The sequence below is a fragment of the Argopecten irradians genome, chromosome 4, assembly GCF_041381155.1.
Source record: "Argopecten irradians isolate NY chromosome 4, Ai_NY, whole genome shotgun sequence".
NCBI classification, from domain to species: Eukaryota; Metazoa; Mollusca; class Bivalvia; order Pectinida; family Pectinidae; genus Argopecten; species Argopecten irradians.
This window is the reverse complement of record NC_091137.1, coordinates 34,604,367-34,623,632: the sequence shown is the minus strand read 5'-3', so window position 1 is coordinate 34,623,632 and position 19,266 is coordinate 34,604,367. Positions and strand designations below refer to the sequence as shown.

Below are 19,266 nucleotides of genomic sequence, written 5' to 3'. Positions count from 1 at the left end.
TTAATCTCTCTGTTGGAACAGATATCAAGTTAAAGATACACTCTCACTACCAGTTTACAGGCTACAAAACTCTCCTGATGGGAGTCTGTGTCAAATTCAACAGAAATATGTGAAATACCCTAAACTCAGCCAGTGTGTCATGGCCTGTATAAATTAACAACTGTATTAATCCAACAATAGGATGAATATATTACACTTTTAATTTATTTTAAAATTGTTTTTCAGTGGTGACGTAGATGTTTTTAGAACTAGCCATAGTGTTACAAGAGAGTGAGACAATATTGTGGACCTACTTGTTTTCAAAAGGCGCTGACTGCTAAAGGTAACGTGATATTCTTATCTAAATAAAGGAATGTACCAGGGTATTAACAGATTTAATGGATGTGAACTAGAATTTTACATCATATTGTAGTAGAGGGCAGGGGTAGATTAAAACTTCTAGCATAATGATAGATTAAAACTTCTAGCATAATGATAGGGGAGGGTAAAGAGGCAGACATTAAGATGTAGAAAGATTTATATAATATACAAGGTACCATATTCGACCCTGTAAGAACCAAGGGGTTTAAAAAATGAAAAAATAATTGACAAGGGTGTTAATTAGACAGTATTATTGCAAACATATATAGTTTCTGTGTTTATTTATGCCTGAAATTGAGGCCTCAAAAGGGGGAGGGGTGCTTATAGGGACATGGGCACTTATTGGGTCGAATATGGCAATACAGTATTACAAAATATTTTCGAAGATAGAGACAAAAAATATTAAACACCCTCGGAAACCCAGTTTCTAAACTCGTAAACACTCTGTTTATATCAGACTCTAGGCTGATTAACGCGGGTAACGATGATGAATATTAAATTGCTTTGTTATGTATTGTGTGTGTAGATACTGAAAGGGGAGGGGGAATCGGGGGAGGGGAGATAATAAGTACAAAAATCCTTGGGGAGGTTTAAATGTAGAATAATTTAGATCATTAAATATGTTATTACCAAATAATTTCAAAGTTAAAAACACAGTCTTAGATAGTTATGACAGGTTTATATAGAGATTTACAACTTCAAAAGAATTTTAAGTCGGTATAGACTTATAGGTTTTAACATGGAGAGGATATTAATCTTGGTAAGGTTTTACAAGATTATATTTCTCATTTGATGAGATTTCAAAGAGTTCAGAAATTACAAAAATAAAAAAAAAATAAAAATAAAAAATTATTTGTCACACAAAATACCTGGTATAAGATGTTTATGTAAGATACACATGAAATACCATATTGTACAGGCACAATGTTGTTTTGGTCAAAACATCAACTGCAAACAGAAAATTGAAATTTCCTATAATCTTTAACATGCACCGTTGAAATTTCATAATAACAAAAAATTACCTTTAAACACAGCAGTTGGTCTGTAAGGTCTCTGATAAGGTCTGAGGTTGTTGTAGGTTTCTTGGAGTAAAGAAAAATGATACAGTGAGGGAACCTCAGGGAAAGATAACTAATCTACGAAAAAAAAAGTCTCCAAGATTGTTCTTTATAATGCTCATAGCCAGGGACTGAGTGTTGTTATCTGTCTAAATGCGGGGCATCCTCAGAAGCGAGGACACTTGTCAAAGATAAAGGTCACTCTCCACACGAGATCCATCCTCTCTCTTCAGATAAACTAGACTTCCTAATTGTAAAAAAAAAAAAAATAAAAATAATTCCCTTTTTTGACCAATTTTAAAAGATAAAAAATTTGGAGTTCTTTATTTTCTTTCTATTGCCTAAAGACTCTGTCATTGGTAAGATAAGATGGTGACCAAGTAATAATTCCACAATGATAACCATCCCCCCTGCCCAAATCTTTGAACATGTTTTGGCAGTAGTGGTGGTGTTTGGTGTTGGGGATGGGGGAAACAATATTTAAAAATAGGTAAAATGAAACTAACTCTTTTCTTCAGAATTTATAATGTCATGCAAGTGGTTAAGATGTTTCAATGAAATGATTTCTCTATATTGTATCAGAAAAGGTTTAGGCCCTTCCTGTAATAACTACAAGTAACTTAGTTGGGTGGTCTAGCTAATAAAGGCATTTAACTCTAGGTTAGTTGGGTAAGCCAAAGTTAGTTGGACAAGCCTAGGTTAGTTATATAAGCCTAGGTCAGTTGAGTAAGCCAAGGTTAGATGAGTAAGCCAAGGTTAGATGAGTAAGCCTGGGTTAGATGAGTAAGCCTAGATTAGATGAGTAATCCTAGGTTAGTTGGGTAAGCCTAGGTTAGTTGGGTAAGCCTGTAGTTTAGTTGGGTAAGTCTAGGTTAGCTGGGTAAGCCAAGGTTAGCTGGGTAAGCCAAGGTTAGTTGGGTAAGCCAAGGTTAGTTGGGTAAGCCAAGGTTAGTTGGGTAAGCCTAGGTTAGTTGGGTAAGCCTAGGTTAGCTGGGTAAGCCTAGGTTAGTTGGGTAAGCCAAGGTTAGTTGGGTAAGCCAAGGTTAGTTGGGTAAGCCAAGGTTAGTTGGGTAAGCCAAGGTTAGTTGGGTAAGCCTAGGTTAGTTGGGTAAGCCTAGTTAGTTGGTAAGCCTAGGATTAGTTGGGTAAGCCTAGGTTAGTTGGGTAAGCCTAGTTAGTTGGGTAAGCCTGGATTAGTTGGGTAAGCCAAGGTTAGTTGGTAAGCCTTGGTAGTTGGTAAGCCTGGATTAGTTGGGTAAGCCAAGGTTAGTTGAAGCCTGGATTAGTTGGGTAACCTAAGTTTAGCCAAGGTTAGTTGGGTAAGCCAAGTAGTTGGATTAGTTGGGTAAGCCTGGTTAGTTGGTAAGCCTAGGTTAGTTGGGTAAGCCTAGGTTAGTTGGTAAGCCTAGGTTAGTTGGTAAGCCTAGGTTAGTTGGTAAGCCAAGGTTAGTTGGTAAGCCTAGGTTAGTTGGGTAAGCCTAGGTTAGTTGGGTAAGCCTAGGTTAGTTGGGTAAGCCTAGGTTAGTTGGGTAAGCCTAGGTTAGTTGGGTAAGCCAAGGTTAGTTGGGTAAGCCAAGGTTAGTTGGGTAAGCCTAGGTTAGTTGGGTAAGCCAAGGTTAGTTGGGTAAGCCAAGGTTAGTTGGGTAAGCCTAGGTTAGTTGGGTAAGCCAAGGTTAGTTGGGTAAGCCAAGGTTAGTTGGGTAAGCCAAGGTTAGTTGGGTAAGCCTAGGTTAGTTGGGTAAGCCTAGGTTAGTTGGGTAAGCCTGGTTAGTTGGGTAAGCCAAGGTTAGTTGGGTAAGCCTAGGTTAGTTGGGTAAGCCAAGGTTAGTGGTAAGCCAAGGTTAGTTGGTAAGCCAAGGTTAGTTGGTAAGCCAAGGTTAGTTGGGTAAGCCTTAGTTAGTTGGGTAAGCCTAGGTTAGTTGGGTAAGCCTAGGTTAGTGGTAAGCCTTTAGTTGGGTAAGCCAGGTTAGTTGGGTAAGCCTAGGTTAGTTGGGTAAGCCTGGTTAGTTGGTAAGCCTAGGTTAGTTTGGTAAGCCTAGGTTAGTTGGTAAGCCAAGGTTAGTTGGGTAAGCCTAGGTTAGATGAGTAAGCCAAGGTTAGTTGGGTAAGCCAAGGTTAGTTGGGTAAGCCTAGGTTAGTTGGGTAAGCCTAGGTTAGTTGGGTAAGCCTAGGTTAGTTGGTAAGCCTAGGTTAGTTGGGTAAGCCTAGGGTTATGGTAAGCCAAGGTTAGTTGGTAAGCCTAGGTTAGTTGGGTAAGCCTAGGTTAGTTGGGTAAGCCTAGGTTTGTTGGTAAGCCTAGGTTAGTTGGGTGCTAAGCCAGGTTAGTTGGGTAAGCCTAGGTTAGTTGGGTAAGCCAGGTTAGTTGGGTAAGCCTAAGGTTAGTTGGGTAAGCCTAGGTTAGTTGGGTAAGCCTAGGTTAGTTGGGTAAGCCAAGGTTAGTTGGGTAAGCCAAGGTTAGTTGGAGCCTGGGTTAGTTGGGTAAGCCAAGGTTAGTTGGGTAAGCCTAGGTTAGTTGGGTAAGCCAAGGTTAGTTGGGTAAGCCTAGGTTAGTTGGGTAAGCCTAGGTTAGTTGGGTAAGCCTAGGTTAGATGAGTAAGCCAAGGTTAGTTGGGTAAGCCAAGGTTAGTTGGGTAAGCCTAGGTTAGTTGGGTAAGCCAAGGTTAGTTGGGTAAGCCAAGGTTAGTTGGGTAAGCCTAGGTTAGTTGGGTAAGCCTAGGTTAGTTGGGTAAGCCAAGGTTAGTTGGGTAAGCCTAGGTTAGTTGGGTAAGCCTAGGTTAGTTGGGTAAGCCAAGTTAGTTGGGTAAGCCTGGTTAGTTGGGTAAGCCTAGGTTAGTTGGTAAGCCAAGGTTAGTTGGGTAAGCCAAGGTTAGTTGGGTAAGCCTAGGTTAGTTGGGTAAGCCTAGGTTAGTTGGGTAAGCCAAGGTTAGTTGGGTAAGCCAAGGTTAGTTGGGTAAGCCTGTAGTTTAGTTGGGTAAGCCAAGGTTAGTTGGGTAAGCCAAGGTTAGTTGGGTAAGCCAAGGTTAGTTGGGTAAGCCTAGGTTAGTTGGGTAAGCCAAGGTTAGTTGGGTAAGCCTGTAGGTTAGTTGGGTAAGCCTAGGTTAGTTGGGTAAGCCTGGTTAGTTGGTAAGCCTAGGTTAGTTGGGTAAGCCAAGGTTAGTTGGTAAGCCTAGGTTAGTTGGTAAGCCAGGTTAGTTGGGTAAGCCAAGGTTAGTTGGGTAAGCCTAGGTTAGTTGGGTAAGCCTAGGTTAGTTGGTAAGCCAAGGTTAGTTGGGTAAGCCAAGGTTAGTTGGGTAAGCCTAGGTTAGTTGGGTAAGCCAAGGTTAGTTGGGTAAGCCTAGGTTAGTTGGGTAAGCCTGGAGTGAGTTGGGTAAGCCTAGGTTAGTTGGGTAAGCCTAGGTTAGTTGGGTAAGCCTAGGTTAGTTGGGTAAGCCTGGTTTAGTTGGGTAAGCCAAGGTTAGTTGGGTAAGCCTAGGTTAGTTGGGTAAGCCTAGGTTAGTTGGGTAAGCCAAGGTTAGTTGGGTAAGCCTAGGTTAGTTGGGTAAGCCAAGGTTAGTTGGGTAAGCCTAGGTTAGTTGGGTAAGCCTAGGTTAGTTGGGTAAGCCAAGGTTAGTTGGGTAAGCCAAGGTTAGTTGGGTAAGCCAAGGTTAGTTGGGTAAGCCTAGGTTAGTTGGGTAAGCCAAGGTTAGTTGGGTAAGCCTAGGTTAGTTGGGTAAGCCTAGGTTAGTTGGGTAAGCCTGGGTTATTTGGGTAAGCCAAGGTTAGTTGGGTAAGCCTAGGTTAGTTGGGTAAGCCTAAGGTAAGCAGTAGTGGGTAAGCCTAGGTTAGTTGGGTAAGCCTAGGTTAGTTGGGTAAGCCTAGGTTAGTTGGGTAAGCCTAGGTTAGTTGGGTAAGCCTAGTTAGTTGGGTAAGCCAGGTTAGTTGGGTAAGCCTGGTTAGTTGGGTAAGCCTAAGGTTAGTTGGGTAAGCCTAAGGTTAGTTGGGTAAGCCTGGTTAGTTGGTAAGCCAGGTTAGTTGGTAAGCCAGGTTAGTTGGTAAGCCTAAGGTTAGTTGGGTAAGCCTAGGTTAGTTGGTAAGCCTAGGTTAGTTGGGTAAGCCAAGGTTAGTTGGGTAAGCCTGGGTTAGTTGGGTAAGCCTAGGTTAGTTGGGTAAGTCTAGGTTAGATGAGTAAGCCTGGGTTAGTTGGGTAAGCCTGTAGTTTAGTTGGGTAAGCCAAGGTTAGTTGGGTAAGCCTGGATTAGTTGGGTAAGCCTAGGTTAGTTGGGTAAGCCTAGGTTAGTTGGGTAAGCCAAGGTTAGTTGGGTAAGCCTAGGTTAGTTGGGTAAGCCTAGGTTAGTTGGGTAAGCCTAGGTTAGTTGGGTAAGCCTGGATTAGTTGGGTAAGCCTAGGTTAGTTGGGTAAGCCAAGGTTAGTTGAGTAAGCCAAGGTTAGTTGGGTAAGCCAAGGTTAGTTGGGTAAGCCTAGGTTAGTTGGGTAAGCCTAGGTTAGTTGGGTAAGCCAAGGTTAGTTGGGTAAGCCTAGGTTAGATGAGTAAGCCTAGGTTAGTTGGGTAAGCCAAGGTTAGTTGGGTAAGCCAAGGTTAGTTGGGTAAGCCTAGGTTAGTTGGGTAAGCCTAGGTTAGTTGGGTAAGCCAAGGTTAGTTGGGTAAGCCTAGGTTAGTTGGGTAAGCCTAGGTTAGTTGGGTAAGCCTAGGTTAGTTGAGTAAGCCTGGATTAGTTGGGTAAGCCAAGGTTAGTTGGGTAAGCCTAGGTTAGTTGGGTAAGCCTAGGTTAGTTGGGTAAGCCAAGGTTAGTTGGGTAAGCCAAGGTTAGTTGGGTAAGCCTAGGTTAGTTGGGTAAGCCAAGGTTAGTTGGGTAAGCCTAGGTTAGTTGGGTAAGCCAAGGTTAGTTGGGTAAGCCAAGGTTAGTTGTGGTAAGCCTAGGTTAGTTGGGTAAGCCTAAGGTTATTTGGGTAAGCCTGGTTAGTTGGGTAAGCCTAGGTTAGTTGGGTAAGCCTAGGTTAGTTAGGTATTGTAAGCCAGGTTAGTTGGGTAAGCCTAGGTTAGTTGGGTAAGCCTGGTTAGTTGGGTAAGCCTAGGTTAGTTGGGTAAGCCTAGGTTAGTTGGGTAAGCCTAGGTTAGTTGGGTAAGCCTAGGTTAGTTGGGTAAGCCTGTTAGTTGGGTAAGCCAAGGTTAGTTGGGTAAGCCTGGTTAGTTGGGTAAGCCTAGGTTAGTTGGGTAAGCCTGGTTAGTTGGGTAAGCCTGGTTAGTTGGGTAAGCCTAGGTTAGTTGGGTAAGCCTGTTAGTTGGGTAAGCCTAGGTTAGTTGGGTAAGCCAGGTTGTTAGTTGGGTAAGCCTAGGTTAGTTGGGTAAGCCTAGGTTAGTTGGGTAAGCCAAGGTTAGTTGGGTAAGCCTAGGTTAGTTGGGTAAGCCTAGGTTAGTTGGGTAAGCCTAGGTTAGTTGGGTAAGCCTAGGTTAGTTGGGTAAGCCAAGGTTAGTTGGGTAAGCCTAGGTTGTAGCGTTAGTTGGGTAAGCCTAGGTTAGTTGGGTAAGCCTAGGTTAGTTGGGTAAGCCAAGTTAGTTGGGTAAGCCTAGGTTAGTTGGGTAAGCCTAGGTTAGTTGGGTAAGCCTAGGTTAGTTGGGTAAGCCTAGGTTAGTTGGGTAAGCCTAGGTTAGTTGGGTAAGCCTAGGTTAGTTGGGTAAGCCTAGGTTAGTTGGGTAAGCCTAGGTTAGTTGGGTAAGCCTGGGTTAGTTGGGTAAGCCTAGGTTAGTTGGGTAAGCCAAGGTTAGTTGGGTAAGCCTAGGTTAGTTGGGTAAGCCTGGTTAGTTGGGTAAGCCAAGGTTAGTTGGGTAAGCAGGTTAGTTGGGTAAGCCTAGGTTAGTTGGGTAAGCCAGGTTAGTTGGGTAAGCCTAGGTTAGTTGGGTAAGCCTAGGTTAGTTGGGTAAGCCTAGTTAGTTGGGTAAGCCTAGGTTAGTTGGGTAAGCCTAGTTAGTTGGGTAAGCCAGGTTAGTTGGGTAAGCCAGGTTAGTTGGGTAAGCCTAGGTTAGTTGGTAAGCCTAGGTTAGTTGGGTAAGCCTAGGTTAGTTGGGTAAGCCTAAGGTTAGTTGGGTAAGCCTGGTTAGTTGGGTAAGCCTAGGTTAGTTGGGTAAGCTAGGTTAGTTGGGTAAGCCTGGTTAGTTGGGTAAGCCTAGGTTAGTTGGGTAAGCCTGGGTTAGTTGGGTAAGCCAAGGTTAGTTGGGTAAGCCTAGGTTAGTTGGGTAAGCCTAGGTTAGTTGGGTAAGCCTAGGTTAGTTGAGTAAGCCAAGGTTAGTTGGGTAAGCCAAGGTTAGTTGAGTAAGCCTAGGTTAGTTGGGTAAGCCAAGGTTAGTTGGGTAAGCCAAGGTTAGTTGGGTAAGCCTAGGTTAGTTGGGTAAGCCAAGGTTAGTTGGGTAAGCCTAGGTTAGTTGGGTAAGCCAAGGTTAGTTGGGTAAGCCTGGATAAGTTGGGTAAGCCTAGGTTAGTTGGGTAAGCCTAGGTTAGTTGGGTAAGCCTAGGTTAGTTGGGTAAGCCAAGGTTAGTTGGGTAAGCCTAGGTTAGATGGGTAAGCCAAGGTTAGTTGGGTAAGCCTAGGTTAGTTGGGTAAGCCTAGGTTAGTTGGGTAAGCCTGGGTTAGTTGGGTAAGCCTAGGTTAGTTGGGTAAGCCAAGGTTAGTTGGGTAAGCCAAGGTTAGTTGGGTAAGCCTAGGTTAGTTGGGTAAGCCTAGGTTAGTTTGGGTAAGCCTAGGTTAGTTGGGTAAGCCTAGGTTAGTTGGGTAAGCCTAGGTTAGTTGGGTAAGCCTAGGTTAGTTGGGTAAGCCTAGGTTAGTTGGGTAAGCCTAGGTTAGTTGGGTAAGCCTAGGTTAGTTGGGTAAGCCTAGGTTAGTTGGGTAAGCCTAGGTTTGGTAAGCTAGTTAGTTGGGTAAGCCTGGTTAGTTGGGTAAGCCTGGTTAGTTGGGTAAGCCTAGGTTAGTTGGGTAAGCCTAGGTTAGTTGGGTAAGCCTAGTTAGTTGGGTAAGCCTAGGTTAGTTGGGTAAGCCAAGGTTAGTTGGGTAAGCCTAGGTTAGTTGGGTAAGCCTAGGTTAGTTGGGTAAGCCTAGGTTAGTTGGGTAAGCCTGGTTAGTTGGGTAAGCCTAGGTTAGTTGGGTAAGCCTAGGTTAGTTGGGTAAGCCTAGGTTAGTTGGGTAAGCCTAGGTTAGTTGGGTAAGCGGTAGTTGGGTAAGCCGGTTAGTTGGGTAAGCCTAGGTTAGTTGGGTAAGCCTAGGTTAGTTGGGTAAGCCTAGGTTAGTTGGGTAAGCCTGGTTAGTTGGGTAAGCCTAAGGTTAGTTGGGTAAGCCTAGGTTAGTTGGGTAAGCCTAGGTTAGTTGGGTAAGCCTAGGTTAGTTGGGTAAGCCTGTAGTTTAGTTGGGTAAGCCAAGGTTAGTTGGGTAAGCCTAGGTTAGTTGGGTAAGCCTAGGTTAGTTGGGTAAGCCTAGGTTAGTTGGGTAAGCCTAGGTTAGTTGGGTAAGCCAAGGTTAGTTGGGTAAGCCTAGGTTAGTTGGGTAAGCCTAGGTTAGTTGGGTAAGCCTGTAGTTAGTTGGGTAAGCCTAGGTTAGTTGGGTAAGCCTAGGTTAGTTGGGTAAGCCTAGGTTAGTTGGGTAAGCCTGGTTAGTTGGGTAAGCCTAGGTTAGTTGGGTAAGCCTAGGTTAGTTGGGTAAGCCTAGGTTAGTTGGGTAAGCCAAGGTTAGTTGGGTAAGCCTGGATTAGTTGGGTAAGCCTAGGTTAGTTGGGTAAGCCTAGGTTAGTTGGGTAAGCCTAGGTTAGTTGGGTAAGCCTGGATTAGTTGGGTAAGCCAAGGTTAGTTGGGTAAGCCTTGGTTAGTTGGGTAAGCCTGGGTTAGTTGGGTAAGCCTAGGTTAGTTGGGTAAGCCTGGATTAGTTGAGTAAGCCAAGGTTAGTTGGGTAAGCCTAGGTTAGTTGGGTAAGCCTTGGTTAGTTGGGTAAGCCAAGGTTAGTTGGGTAAGCCTGCCTAGGTTAGTTGGGTAAGCCAAGGTTAGTTGGGTAAGCCTAGGTTAGTTGGGTAAGCCTAGGTTAGTTGGGTAAGCCAAGGTTAGTTGGGTAAGCCTGTAGTTAGTTGGGTAAGCCAAGGTTAGTTGGGTAAGCCTGGGTTAGTTGGGTAAGCCAAGGTTAGTTGGGTAAGCCTAGGTTAGTTGGGTAAGCCAAGGTTAGTTGGGTAAGCCTAGGTTAGTTGGGTAAGCCTGGGTTAGTTGGGTAAGCCAAGGTTAGTTGGGTAAGCCTAGGTTAGTTGGGTAAGCCTGTAGTTTAGTTGGGTAAGCCAAGGTTAGTTGGGTAAGCCTAGGTTAGTTGGGTAAGCCAAGGTTAGTTGGGTAAGCCTAGGTTAGTTGGGTAAGCCTAGGTTAGTTGGGTAAGCCTGGATTTAGTTGGGTAAGCCAAGGTTAGTTGGGTAAGCCTTGGTTAGTTGGGTAAGCCAAGGTTAGTTGGGTAAACCAAGGTTAGTTGGGTAAGCCTGTAGTTTAGTTGGGTAAGCCAAGGTTAGTTGGGTAAGCCAAGGTTAGTTGGGTAAGCCAAGGTTAGTTGGGTAAGCCTAGGTTAGTTGGGTAAGCCAAGGTTAGTTGGGTAAGCCTGGGTTAGTTGGGTAAGCCAAGGTTAGTTGGGTAAGCCTAGGTTAGATGAGTAAGCCTGGATTAGTTGGGTAAGCCAAGGTTAGTTGGGTAAGCCTAGGTTAGTTGGGTAAGCCTAGGTTAGTTGGGTAAGCCTGGATTAGTTGGGTAAGCCTAGGTTAGTTGGGTAAGCCTAGGTTAGTTGGGTAAGCCACGGTTAGTTGGGTAAGCCTTGGTTAGTTGGGTAAGCCTGTAGTTTAGTTGGGTAAGCCTAGGTTAGTTGGGTAAGCCAAGGTTAGTTGGGTAAGCCAAGGTTAGTTGGGTAAGCCTGGATTAGTTGGGTAAGCCAAGGTAAGTTGGGTAAGCCTGGATTAGTTGGGTAAGCCTGGATTAGTTGGGTAAGCCTAGGTTAGATGAGTGGCTTTAGTAAGACGTTTGGCCCTCAAGGTTAGGTGAGTAACCCTAGCTTAGGTATGAAACCGTTGCTTACATGATCAGCATTAGCCTAGAATGGAAACCCTGGGTTAGTTTGGTGACCCTATGTAATGTATAGGTAACCCTAGGTTAGTTGGGTAACTCTATGTTAGTTGAGCGACCCTGGGTTGAGCAGTCAGCCCTAACATAGATGGGTGGCCCTTAAACCAAGGCGATTGATGACCCTTTATTGGGCAAGTGACCTGGTAAATTTCTTTCATATAGGCATACACAATCATACACAATCAACCAATGTGAAAAGTTAGAAGGCAACTGTTTGTGCCAAATGATCTTGAAAATTGTCTACCGAAAATCTGATACATATTTGTATCCTTGGGGTCGTACTTGATCTACGCACAAACTATTTACCAGTATTTACATGTCCAGGGAGCTGTATACCTGGTCAGGTATCGGCCCTTAGCTAATTCAAGGCTGACCAAATTTTACTGATTTATGTCCCTGATAGTATAATTTATGTGTTATATACAATAAACTGTGTCACTTTGTCTATATTGGGTCCAGTTTTGAATGAATGACTCAGAGTAAAAAAACATAGACATTAACTGTTTGTTTACTGGTATACCGTTTCAATTCTCTGTTCAAACCAATATACACAGAAAATTGTGACATTTAATTAACTATCAAGAATTAATCACTGAAATTCTAAAATCCATTTAAATGTTGACATTATACAGAGAATCAAATTTGATTTAGAACTCGATCACTTGATTTTTAAGAGATCGAGTGACCTTTCAGTAAGTTAAATGAAACAGAAACTTTGTGAAGAGCCTGACTGTTGATTTAATTTTCTAGAATTGATCCGTAATTGAATATTGGATTAACTTTGGGATCTGTGCTTGCACTGTGGAGTTCAATGTAGATTACATAAAGTTGGTGGGAAAGTGTTTGGAGTAGACTCAAGGGGAAAAGTCCACAATTGAAATCTTGGTGATAAAAAGAGACTCTCTTCTACAGAGCTACGCAAAATGCAAGGTTACAGGGAAAGTTTTCAATGTATGGATAAAAAGATATTCCTTCTTTTATAAACAGTTTTTATTTAAAAACAAGTTCTAAATGCATTTACATGTTTGAAAGGCTTGTCCTGAGTAGACTGAATTTATCACTATCAACGTCAATGTTAAGTGTGCAAATAAATTACAATGGACAAATTGCATAATGTTGTTTGTTAACCCTACCTGTACAGTTCAGAAAAGGGGATGGAGGGGGGATGCTTAACGAACAGGTCATGAGCAGAATGCATTGTTGGTGCAGTAAATTTTCCTTATTTAGGTGTCTCATATTCTGACTAGAAATTGACAAATCGCTAGTCAGTCAAACCACAAGTGACTTTGCATTTTGTATTATGTAAGCTATTATGTTGCTCTGACATTGAATTGTTTGCGAGCAGGAGTTGTGGCTACGTACTGCCTTGTGATTGGTCAATCCACAAGGACATAAAGCAAAAACAGACCAATGGCAACTACAACAACTTTTTTGGCAGCTTAAATTTTCCTGCCCGTTCCAATAATCTCATACATTTGGTTGTTCCCAGGGCAGTCCAAGCATATTGAAATCTCTATGCTACATATTTTAAGTGAAATTTTTTGTGTTTGAGTCCCTTTTTCATTGTTAGATGTCATATAGAATGTGTATCACGTTCTCTTCATCAAAATTTTACATGCACAGCATGTATCATCTGTTTTATGAAATTTTGCACGTCATCGAATGACAATTATCACTTAGTTAGAAAAGAATCTTAAGAAGACCACAAGGCGGATTTCTATCCCTTTGCTACAAATTTGGATACCAAAAAATTCAAATAGAGAGTTCTGCATGATTTCAAAATTGGCCTTGGCGAAGCCATAAAAAGGGCATGAATTCTTGCATTGTTGCACATCAGTGAAAAATGTCAAGAGCAAGCAAGGCATTTCTCAGTAATTACCTGTAAAGAAGTTGTATAATGTTAATATCTTATCAGCATCTTACAGGACACTTCTTCTCATCTCAAAATATGATTGGGAATTGATTTTATTATTTTGGGTGAAAATCTGTTTCTGAAGCACTATAAAATGTCATGATAATGTTGCATGCAATAGTACTACTTTTGGAATTAATCTGACACCAATTTTTATACCCCCTGCAAGGAAGTTAAGGAGGGTATACTGGAATCGATTTGTCCGTCTGTCTGTCTGTAGACACAACTTTGTAAGGCAAACTTCTCCCAAACTACTGAACAGATTTTGATAAAATTTGGTACACAGAACTCTGACATAAAGGGGAGTTGAGTAAACTATATAGGGTTCTGCAATGTCCCCTATTAATGGAGTGATGACTAAATTTGTGCAGGTGTGTGTGTTGAAGGGTGGGGGGAGGGGGAGTATTAGTCGTCCACTCTGGTGACAATTCTAGTTGATCATCGGAGGTTAACATGTCTGGGTCTCTTCATGTCTGGTATCATGAACAGCCTATATAAAGTAAAAAGACTGACTGGCTCCCTAGATAGATTTTTACTATTTATAGAATTATTTGAACCCAGCCAGCTCGTCCAGGTGATAGTGATTGTTATATATAGGGAAGGATTTAACGATTATCAGACCCGAATTGAGAGATATTTAAATGTTTTATGTGTGCATACGTGCCAAAAAACATGTCCACAGGTTCCAAATGCTGTGTTCCTTAAGTGACAGGTGGACAATACGCTCAAAATATTTCATCTCACCTCAAAAGGGAATTTTACATCAAGGTATTAAATGATTTAAAATTCTGAATTATCAATTCACCTGGCATTTCTCATCCACCCACACTTCACAAAGTTATAACCCACTTAAATATATAGTAAGATGTATCGCTGATACATTTTATCACTAAATGAGATCACAGCTTTATCCCCAGGTTTTACGCCAGTCTTTAATATACTGATATAAGCATATAACTTTAATGTCTCGATATCAGTATTCTATTTGTAGAAGAATTTTACCTACACGCTTGATGTGTCCGTCCTTGTTATATACGTAGGTTTGTTTATTGTCACCGCCCATAGTAGATACTGGGAATACCCCTAACCTTATTACTCCTACGGAAATGTAGGATGAGGTGAGAGGGGATGGTACTATTGGGAATTTAAATGGATGACTGGTTAATTTTCCTCTAGTGACACCGTAACTCCTTAATAATTTACTGTAGCTGTCATTACTAACGGCAGATCATTAACTCCATTAGATAGGATTGAACAACAGCACCACCTTCTGTAAAGGTATGTACTGAAATTTTCTGCTGAATAGAGTTTTAACACAAATTTTGTATATATTTTTCACTGAATTGAGCAATGTTGTATAGGTGTGTAGCGAAATTTACCGTTAAATTGGATTAATTTTTTTTTTTTTTTTTTTTTTTAAATTGTATATTTTTTTCCTGAATTGAAAGGTACCTGTTATGAATTGAAATTTTCCGCAAAATTTAGGTTTGACATAAATTTTCTAAACATTTTTCATTTAGATAGGAGGAATTTAAATTCTTTTTATTTTTGCTAGGCATTTAACTTACAGAAAATATTTCAATTGTTTTTATGCCTCATCCATGAAATGGGGGTCAGAAAGTGTTACCTATGTATGTCCAGTCTTGTCCTATCCTGTCACATTCCATCCCATTCGGTCTCAGCCTTTCTAGTTCTGGTGACTTAAATCATATGAAGATAGAACAACTATGTTTTACAGATATTATCTTCTTAAAAGATTACGATAGATGAATCCAAGTTTCCTCTGGCCCTGACACCACACTAAGACATATTGTGGTCTGGACTTAGCACAAGATTTGTTCAAGCTCTTGATCTGTCTAGGTCTGGTGCTAGGCTCAGAGGATAACCAGAGCACTCTGATGGGCTAAAAGTGCCCTTCATAAAAAAATGTATGTTAGAATTTGAAAGTGTGAAGTTATGATCATAAGAAAAGATAAAGAGGAATTTTATATGTTAGAATTTGAAAGCATGAAGCTAAGGCCATAAAAAAGCTAAAATTGCATTTCTCAATCTGTAAGTGGTAATGTGATCTTCTCTCTCATATGTTATCTAACTCCCATGGCATTAATTGAAAAATTTCTATACATTAAAAGTTGACTCTTGATTATGCATCACGAGTGTCATTAAGAAACCACCCTTTGAAATCACCTGATACCTGCATGAATAATGCACCAATTACATTTACCAGCAAAATTAGTGAATTACCACGAAAGTCACGATAATCATGAGTAAAAGTGACTAGAACTCTGAAGATGACCTTTCAATATGTCAGACAAAACATCAATACATCTATAGAGACAGAAATTGTAAATGGCAAAGACATCAATTCATTGAGAAATGTTGAAAACAGCAAATGAATGACAACATTAATAACTAGATACGAAAGATCAATGTCTAAATATCAAAGATTAATGACTAGATATAAATAATAAGTTATAAAATATAAATGATTAGATATTAAAGATAAATGACTAGATATCATAGTTCAATGACTAGATATCAAAGATCAATGACTAGATATCAAAATCAATGACTAGATATATATTATTAGATATCAAAGATCCATGACTAGATATCAATATCCAAGATAAAGGACTAGATATAAAAGATAAATGATTAGATTTCAAAGTCCAATGACTAGATATAAAGTCCAATGACTAACTATCAAAGTCCAATGACTAGATATCAAAGTCCAATGACTAGAGATAAAAATGATCAATGACTAGATATCAAAGATCAATGACTAGATATCAAGGATCAATGACTAGATATCAATTATTAGATATAAAAGATCCATGACTAGATATCAATATCAAAGATAAAGGACTAGAAATAAAAGATAAATTATTAGATTTCAAAGTCCAAAGACTAGCTATCAAAGACCAATGACTAGAGATCAAAGTCAAATGACTAGAGATCAAAGATCAATGACTAGATATCAAAGATCAATGACTAGATATCAAAGATCAATGGCTAGATATCAAGGATCAATGACTAGATATCAATTATTAGATATAAAAGATCCATGACTAGATATCAATATCAAAGATAAAGGACTAGAAATAAAAGATAAATTATTAGATTTCAAAGTCCAATGACTAGCTATCAAAGTCCAATGACTAGAGATCAAAGTCCAATGACTAGAGATCAAAGATCAGTGACTAGATATCAAAGATCAATGACTAGATATCAGAGATCAATGACTAGCTATCAAAGTCCAATGACTAGAGATCAAAGCCCAATGACTAGAGATCAAAGATCAATGACTAGATATCAAAGATCAATGACTAGATATCAAATATCAATGACTTGATATCAAAGTCCAATGACTAGAGATAAAAAATCACTGGATATTTAGATCAATCATTCTGTATTAATCAGACAGTACCACACACCTTGTATAGAACTTTACCACTACAGTGTTAAATATGGCTAAATATTCATCTAGGTGCTTTAGTACCATATTCATTAGTAGGACAGAATGCAATGCTTGAACGATTTGTCTTTATTCAGTAACAACATTTCATTAAATATTAACTGTAACTACAGCACTAGCTTACCTTCTTAGAAATAATGGTTCACTGGTACTTTTCGTCAATCTAAAACTAGTGAGGGGAAATCCCAGCTCAAGATTCCACAGGACAGATCTTTCAGCTATAAAGATGTATTCTTAATTAACAAATAACAGGTGACATATTTTAGTTACTCTAATGTTTGGCATTCTAGGTTAGCTCAGGGCAACAGTGCCGACATAAATTCTTGGCTCAGCAACATCGACTAATTAGGGTTTAGATCGTGTTTTGTTTTATATCCTATTTTTAAATCATTCACCCTTGAAGACACATTTGGACTCTTCTATTTCATAAACTGGAACAGTCTATTATAGAATTTTAGGGGTGAATGAATTAACCAGTGTTATCTAGTATTGGAGGTAAAGGAAACCCAGAGTACCTAAAGAAAAATCACTAACCTTGGTTAGTATCTGGGACATGGGTTTCAAACTTGCAACCCAGAGGTGGAGGATGGTATTATTTGATTATTCAACCCTGAATTTCTTGTGAATTTCCCTTAATTCACAAAAATCAAAACCTTGCAGATTTATAAAAAATGGTTTTAATTTACATATTACATTGTTCATCTGAATAACACTTTTACAAGATTACAAGGTGATTCACAAATTCAAATAAGCCCTGCAAATATGCTCCAAAAAATAAGATGCAAAATTTTACACCTGCATCATTCAACAACTACACAGTAATTAGCATTTCTTTATTCATGTGTCTGACATCATGAAATGACTTGCCTTTAGTAACTGTTGCATTATTTATAGCTTAACCAATTTAAAATGTGCCGTAGCACTTTCTACAAAATCATGATCCATGATCTACATAATGTAAATGTGCGATCTGTATTGTACATGTATAAGGTTCTAAATGAGAGATTTCATGTAAAATTTGCAAAAAACCAAATGTCATCCTTACCAGCATATTTGGCTGGTATATGCAGGTTTTGGGATTATACCATCCTTGATACTCCAGGGGTTACTATCACTGACATTATATCCACCCCTGGACTATATCATAGTTGATATAACATCAGTGACAGAAACCTCCTGAAGGAAAACCTAAAGTATCGAATATGGGATCATAAGGTTTTAAAAACTACAATTAAAAAGGAAAAAAACATACAGTTAAGTCAGAATAGACAAAGATCGGAATAGACAAGGGTTGGTTTTGACATGATACATTGTATTGAAATAACTTTAGGCTAATCTAAGAATAAATGACAATTTTTAACATCAATATGTTTTGTAAATCAAATAGAAAGAGCCATTTTATTTTTCACTGTACTTAATTGTCCACTATCTTCCTTATGACATACGTCAGAAGTGATGTCATATTACACTAACTTGACATGCAAATGCAAAAATTTGACAGATGAAGTTCACTGGACAGAGGGATTATGTGAAATTAATGTTAATTAACATCGTATTTGTAGGATGACTTCTTTTGTTTTCGATACAGTATTGTCTTTATATCATGTTTGTGCAAAAGCATCAATAGGACTGTTATTTTTTAAGATTGCAAACTAAATACTTATTTTGAGGAATGTATTGTCAATTATCCAGGTGTGGCATATGAAATGTCTCTCGATCTGTTCTTGTGTTTTAGTTAGCGGGGGAGTGCATTGTCTATAACCACAATAGAATTACATCATCGCTGAATTAAACTTGTAACTTCAAGGGCGTAGGACTAGTAATTGCTCATTCAACACACAATAGGTCAAAGGGACAAATGTATCAAACAGTTCTAGTGAGCTGAATGAAACTTTAGTGTAACCTGTCTATAAGGACCACTCACAGGACAGAAGAAAATGGTCTTAGTACCCAGGTGGCTGTTATACACAGGTTGAATTATGTTGAAATTGGTAATTGTTGATCAAAGAAAAATGGTCTTATTAAATAGGTGGTCTTTATACAGAGGTGGTTGCTAAGGCAGATTTTACTTATATAATGTACATTTAAAGGTATTTTTTCTCAAACAGTGAGAAGTATCATCTGAACATAAAACTACCAAACACTTGTAAAGGTTAAAGATGCTCCATCGCTGACAAATTGTATTTTTCACTATCAAAAACAGCAGCGAACGATTTAATATTTTCTTCAGTTACAAAAGTTACTTTCCTTACACCATTACCACCATTGAAAACTTTGAGCTTCTAATTTTACATTAAGTTAAAAATGTAAAAAATAAATAATCGCATCCCGAAAAAATTCTGTGTCACTATATCCTATCTGGAATGAAATACTTATTGCGCATGCACGAAAGGCAAAATGAATTATTCTATTATATTTTTTGTGTTAATTACACATATACAAACATGATCAAACACCAATTATTGATCAAATGATGAATGTCATTTATGCTCTGTTGGCAGTGGAGCATCTTTAATTATAATCTTATCAAGGTGGATTTTCTCAGGGTATTCTATCAAAATGCAATAAAGTCCCTTTAAAATAGTATTGCTTATCCTCCCAGCCCCCCTCTTCCACCTCCTCGTCTACAATCACTTGAGTGCAACAAAATACATAATAACCTTTGATAACCCCCAACACCCTCCCAGACGACTAGCATCTTTGGTATGATAATTACTCTACCTTTTTTTAATGTCTCAAAATATAGTTATAGCAGTAGATTGTACTTTATTTTCGTGTGTTTATGAGCGTAAACTTCTTGGTGACAAGATAAATAGGTCCCCTTCAATTTAGTCCTACACAGCGCTCAACTTCTAAATGTTTATTTGTTTCATCTTAGCATGGTTGAGTAATTCTGACCTTTGACTTTGGTTAAAGAGGCGGAACACTGTCACCTGGTAGCTATATAAGCGTTGCTATGGTATTAATCTCTGTCTAAATTGGACTGTCAAAATATGTATGGTAAAAAATCAAATTTAAGTGCCTTTTCTTCTCATATTAAAAGTACATGTATCCTTACATAATTAGCTGATAATAGCTATAAAGTTATTACAGCCGTGCTACCCCAACTGAGAACGATGCGTGTATATAAACCCCTACCGCTCTACCGCTGACTTGTACCGATGTATTGACTGAGTGTACTGTTGTCGTGTTATTTATAGACTGGAGTACTGTCGCCAAATCCACAGGTAAATTGGTACTGGATGCTACGCTCGGGCCTCTCATCCAGCTTAATGAAACTAAATGGCTAGTTAGCTTGACCGATCTATATATCATCAACAATGCGTCTGTATCTAC

General features: G+C 39.6%; 1 protein-coding gene across 7 annotated transcripts in view; it reads left to right on the top strand.

Annotated features, from left to right (window-relative positions):
* Window positions 1-19,266, top strand: part of LOC138321431 (prostaglandin G/H synthase 2-like) — a 46,944-nt gene that overhangs the window by 13,666 nt on the left and 14,012 nt on the right. For 6 of the 7 annotated variants that reach the window (XM_069265115.1, XM_069265110.1, XM_069265112.1 and 3 more), the window contains exon 2: window positions 226-322. The gene's annotated coding sequence lies outside the window, so the exon portion shown is untranslated. Of the gene's footprint in view, window positions 1-225; window positions 323-13,560; window positions 13,734-19,266 lie in introns of those variants that run through there. The other variant, XM_069265116.1, reaches the window with a different exon arrangement.